Below are 6,000 nucleotides of genomic sequence, written 5' to 3'. Positions count from 1 at the left end.
GGTATTGTACGTTGAATCAGTTCCACTATTTTCTTATCGAGGCACCCTGGTGGGAACTCACTGTGACGGAAGAGATCATATTTGCACTGCGGAGGCGCGGCGTTGAAAAGTTGAATACAGCTTGGTAGCGACCTGTCAATCACAAGGTAGCCTCACACTAAAACGTATCATGGTTTACAGGCTAATTTAATCTAAATGGACCACATTTAGATTAAATTACGGACGACATGCTGTATTGAAGAAGACTTGAGACCATGGAGGAAGTTTACAATGTTTACTGAGGTAATAAATGAAGAGAGAAGGAAATTCGTTTTCCTGTATGGAAAATATGCAAGTAATCCATTCTATTCTCTTTATGTTGATATGGCTGTTTGAGAACTTGCATTAAGCGACTCTACAACCTCCTCGCCTCTGATCCAACCCTTGAGTCTCACCTTCTCCTCTACCCTCCATGCCTCGGCCTTCTCCCGGAGCGCCTGACACATCATCAGTACTTGGTGAAATAGAAAATTTGGTCCTCAATTTCTCGTTTAGTTTTTTTTTTTTAGGACCTGGGCAGTGCAATGCCCTAAGGACTTTAATATCACACACAAAGCATGACAATTTTCATTTTCCTTCGGTTCAACAATAAAAATGTCCTTCCTTTGAATTACCTGTGTCAGTTGAGTTTCCGCCGACTTGAGACAAGGTCAGTCCTTTGTCCCTGATGTATGAGGACAAAATGCTATTACGAACTCAAACGTGCTTTTGAGGAATAAGCTCTGTCCTTGCACTTTTACTAATACACCTGATGGGACAGCCCGCCACCACAAGCGGTCCAGTGAGAGTAAGACTGGCGTATTTCTAATTTAACTGCCAATGTCTTTGACAGATACTGACCTTTGGCGAACAGAGGTCCTTAAACGCTATTACAGTGTTTGGGGGGGTTAGTAATCATTTAGCTCAACGCCGGGTACAGAGACCCCACTCAGAGAATCCAATGAAATGTAATTTCAGAAAGAAGCTCATCCACTTTACACATTTATATGTTACGCCGAATAGATTCAGTTTATGTGGAACTCCTTCCCAATATTTACTGCTGGAAACAAGTCTGTAGATGTTTGAGGTAGTCAGCCAGTTTAAAGAAACTTTGAACTGGTCGTGAAACACTGTCAATGTAGCCAGTCATAGGAATGGCTGGGCCCCTGAAAAGGTCAGGTGAATAGGCCTTCCCAAAATCTGCAAGTCCTGACCTCCTTGAGGGGCGGCGTGCAGGATCCATGGGCCATGAAAATCAGAGGCTCCTCCTCTGGCCAAGATTAGAAATTGGCCCCACTGCTCCGCCCAGGCCTTACAACGTGCAACCCTTTACTGAAATCAACGTTGTAATGTGTAACGTCTTGGTCACCCTCTGTTCATCTAGGTTCTGTTTGAACATCTAAGGTTATAAGAATGATACCTGCAAAGAAAAACACTGAAAATAAAGTGTTTAAAGCTAAATTACTCAACCTTTTTTCTGTACAATATTGAGACGTATAGTCAAACTGTATACTCCACTGCAGCAGCACATCGATGCTGTCGTGCATCTGCAACTGTTAACCGTAGACTAGTTGATCGGGAGTCTCAGAACAAACAAAAACGCTGAGGTGCAATATGTGCATAATATCTCCCAATAAAAAAGGGCTTAGGAGGCGTAATGGAACTAATAATCATTTTAAGACTGAGTAATTTATTGCAAAAATCCATTAGACATTTTGGCATTTCATAACAATACAAAATGACAAGGGAAGCAGACGGAGGAAAATTAAGAATGGCTCTGATGGCATTTAGCTAATACGAGTGGCATGACTGTGGTAAACCTTTCCATATGGTATATTAATTATTGTCTTGTCTGCAGAGGCTTGTTTCCCAACATGCAGCGGGCAGAAGATAATAAAAGGGCTGACACAGATTGACAGTCACAAAACAAGGTTTCCAATACAAAAATACCTGCAAGTGTTCAGACAAATTCCATAAGGTAAGCACAAAATGTGGTAAAATATGCAAACGCTGTAACAACTAAACCATTATGTCACCTTTGTGCACATGCTGTCACTCAAAACTGAGAGATGGACCTGGAAATTTTAGATTTTTTAGATGAACACATGCAGCAGTCGGAGGTATACACTCCAGCTGGCAGCCATTTCCAAAGGAGGACGGACACATGGTTCATGGCCCGGCTTGCTTTATACCCCGAAGATAATTACCGTACGTGTTAATTTGCTGTTTTTATAAATAGAAATGCCTAATAGTGCAGCCTTGCAGAGTGACAATGTTATTATGCCTTTTGGGAACTGAAGATAAGCAAATCCTGTTGCTCTAAGTAAAAGATTTCCTGTGATTCGCTTTCCTTGACCTAGAAAGTCCCATCACTCCCACTCATAGAACCACTTATTTCCCCTCGAGACAGTTTAAAAAGTCTGTTTTGCTCGGTCTAAACATGGGTTATACTCTCCCAAAGTAATCTAACTTTTTAGTTTTTAAAAATTCTTTAGAAACCTCTTGAATTCCCTCAAGACTTTCACCAGGACTATGCATATCTGAAATGTTGGATCCCCGTGGGACTGCTTACAGTTCATGCTGTGCGGTTATTAGTGTGTCTGCTCTCCTGTGATCGTTAAAAAGGATTGACTGCCCAGTGGTTTGATGGACGGATAGGTTTTGAAGCAATACACCCAGATAAAGGCTTAAGGTGGGTTGTCCTTGCATAAATATATGGTTTTGAGTGTTCGTGCAGCTCCAATACTGCGGTTTCTGAGCAAGGCGACCCTATTTTCAGTAGAAAGGCTCTCTGGAGTGCGGATCTCTGCACGACCTCTGCTGTATTGTGTGACTGAATGAATACAACCCACAACTGGCTAACCCCCTGCAGATATCAGTGGGCATTGAGGTTTCAGAAAAGCCATGAACCCATAAACTCCAAACCCTGCTGCGATGAATGCAGGCAATATGCTGGAGGTCCTTGTATAAGACACCTGGTACAATGTTGTGAAAATAATAATCTCCAAGCCGACTGGCCACGTAGCAGCGGCTTAGAGGCAGCGATGTACTAAGCTCTAGATGGACAAACAGCCTCCTGGCACAGATCATAAAGATAGGGGCTGAGGAATATACTTTAATCTATTTTTCTTCCTTTTCATTATTGCTAGGGCTGGGTGTATTAATGCGTTCTAAATACCTTAACTTAGCAATCCATTTACGCCATCATTGGCTTTATCATGCGTTAACAGCATTTTTAATCGAGAAAATGGATACGGTACTGCACTTTTAAACGGATATTTTTATTTTAAATATCTCGGCTTAGTCGATAAAAGCAAAGCTAAATTATCACCACTGCAAACCGGAATTATCTTATCACCGGAGTTCTACAAGCCTGAAGAACCATTTAAAGCGTCACACAGCAGTGATGCAGCCAAACAGCTACTCAAACAACCAGTGGAGCCAAACTGGGGAGTGCGGGGGAACTGTCGACAAACTAATGAGAGAAAACTTCGGAGGAATGGATAAAGAAAGTGGATGTTAAATGTTTTGACTGCATCTTTGACTGAGATTCTCCAAATATCTGTGCAATACACTAGTTTTTAGTTCATTATGTAATTGTGTGCATAGTGCGATTCATTGCTGTTAACTGCAAAACGATCATGCGATTAATCGATTATGTTGTTTCATCTTTGCCGAGCACTAATTATTATCAAACTGGTCTTAGGATGCAAACCTGGAACTGCACAGACGGTTTGAATCCAGGAGCTTCTTGCTGTGAGGACACAGTGCAAACCGCCAAACCACCATGCGGCCCAACAAGTTACTATTTCTTGTTGTTGAAGGATTTTAAGAGTATAACTAAAACCAAACTCATCTGATACATTTCAGGAGTGGAGAAAAAAGGAAAGAACAGGTATCGTTCTGCTTACACAGAGGCCTTACTTCATTAGTTATGCATTACATACATATAAATCCAGTATTATCTCACAGTCTAACTAAATAGACATACTTGGTGCAGTTGATATCTCACTCCAGACTCATGAAGCAGATTCGTCTTTATGTTTTGAAATGTACAGCAGACTCTCACACTTGAATAATCTTCCATTTGAATGAAAACGTATATAATTATGCTGCAATTATGAAAACTGTGTTTTTTTCTTGTCTGCCTTTTTATTTGTAGTGCCTGAAGTTACCATGCCTGTGAATTAAGCTGGTGCAGTTCGCGTACTTTTGGAGCCCCAAGCCTACAGAGCGCTTCCAGAGGAAGATGATTGACTTCTACAGATTTGTTTGTGACGGGCTGCATGGCCACAATAGCTACATTTGACTGAATCCCCCTCACGTAATGGCGTCCCCAGTGAAGCATGCAATGTCTATCTTTTCAAAAAAGGAATATATGCTCGCTTCTAAATTGAAAATCCACTGTGGCTGAGAGAGGGATTTGTGTCCGATGAGGTTGACTAGCAAACACAAGATAAAATGCTGCATAAATAACAGCTGCTTTGTCAGGCCACATCAATGCGGTGCTTCGACGGTATTGATCACACTTCCTAGTTGCAGATGTGTCAGGATTTGTTCATTACCTGCAAGCTGCTTGTTCTGTGCAGGGGTTACAGAGGCAGCAGAGACTGTCTGAGCTCAGTGCAGCGTCTCATGAGAGGGGTTTTACAATCAAGCCTGCACCTTAGGCGAGGAACACATCAGAAATGTGCTCTAACAGAGTTGAGGATACATTCACTCTTCACTAAAGGTCATCCCTCATGAGCTGACCTTTTGGTCAATGGTTGCATGTTCCTTCTCCATTTTTCTCCCCCTTGCCAAAGCAATTGCAAGATAATTAAGAACAACCTCAACATTAAAAACTAGACGTTCATGCCTCTTATCAGCATCAGATTTAAATCACCATTCTATTGGCAGCTATTCACATGGTTGTTTTTCATATTTCATATAACCTTTCTACACACATACACACATGTACAAATATATATGGATAAGGTGTATATTTGATTGCATTTTCATTTGATTATTCTAATTATAAACAAATCATGTTCAGAACAGACTTATTTTATTTGATAATCTTTTTCCTTTCCTGCTGACAGGGGAGGCTCCCTGGTTTAGGAAACAAAACCACCTTTTGCATTGAGGAAAAAATTGTGAGATACTTGTTTAGGTTGAGGATACAAAATCCCTCAGTTAGGCTTCGGAGAAGATTGTGAAATAATTATCTAGGTTTGGATAAGGATCATGAAATCAGTGGCGGCTGGTGGAAAAGGTTCTAGGTAGGGCTCTCCAATCGATCTCAGCGAACATTTCAGAATGATTTGGTGACTTGGTTAGATTAACAACTTATATCAATATACATATCCATGAATTATAGTGAATTATTGCTCATACATAGTTACCAACGCTCGATTAAACCAGCCGGGAAAAAAAGAGATAAAGATACTAAAGCCAAGCTCTGAGAATACAATGTCTAAATGTCTTGTTATTTCCTCTCCGTAACCCTAATTCACTCAATTTAACACAACAAACAACATAAAAAATGTGCATCATGATCACCAAACATTTCTTGTTCGACAAATTTAACTCGAATTGCTGGTAATTTAATGGTTTCCATATCTGTCAGAGAGGTACTTCCATTGATTCCATCCGATGAGAGCGGAACTACCAGTCTGTTGAATTTACATCTGTGTCTATCCCCCCATCACGGCACCTAAATGAACACCACAGATGGCTACTGTGTTTCAGAGCGGTTTAATGTGCTGTTTTTACGGCCTTGTCTATAAGCCCCCCCCTCATCAGTGCAGAGTTTTCTCACTGGACCAGAATATGGAAATCCCGCCTGTTACGAAGTGTCTTTTCCAAAACGCTGAGCTTGTTGGTCAAAGCCTGTAAGACATGTGAGGCCCTCGGACATCTAAACTCCTAATAATACGACTCCCTTGACACCATTACCATTGACACTAATTGGAGCGTGCTGTCTGCGGTTTGCCTACAAGT

Source organism: Gasterosteus aculeatus, chromosome 13 (assembly GCF_964276395.1).
Source record: "Gasterosteus aculeatus chromosome 13, fGasAcu3.hap1.1, whole genome shotgun sequence".
NCBI classification, from domain to species: Eukaryota; Metazoa; Chordata; class Actinopteri; order Perciformes; family Gasterosteidae; genus Gasterosteus; species Gasterosteus aculeatus.
The sequence above is the reverse complement of the archived record's forward strand: the minus strand, read 5'-3'. Positions refer to the sequence as shown.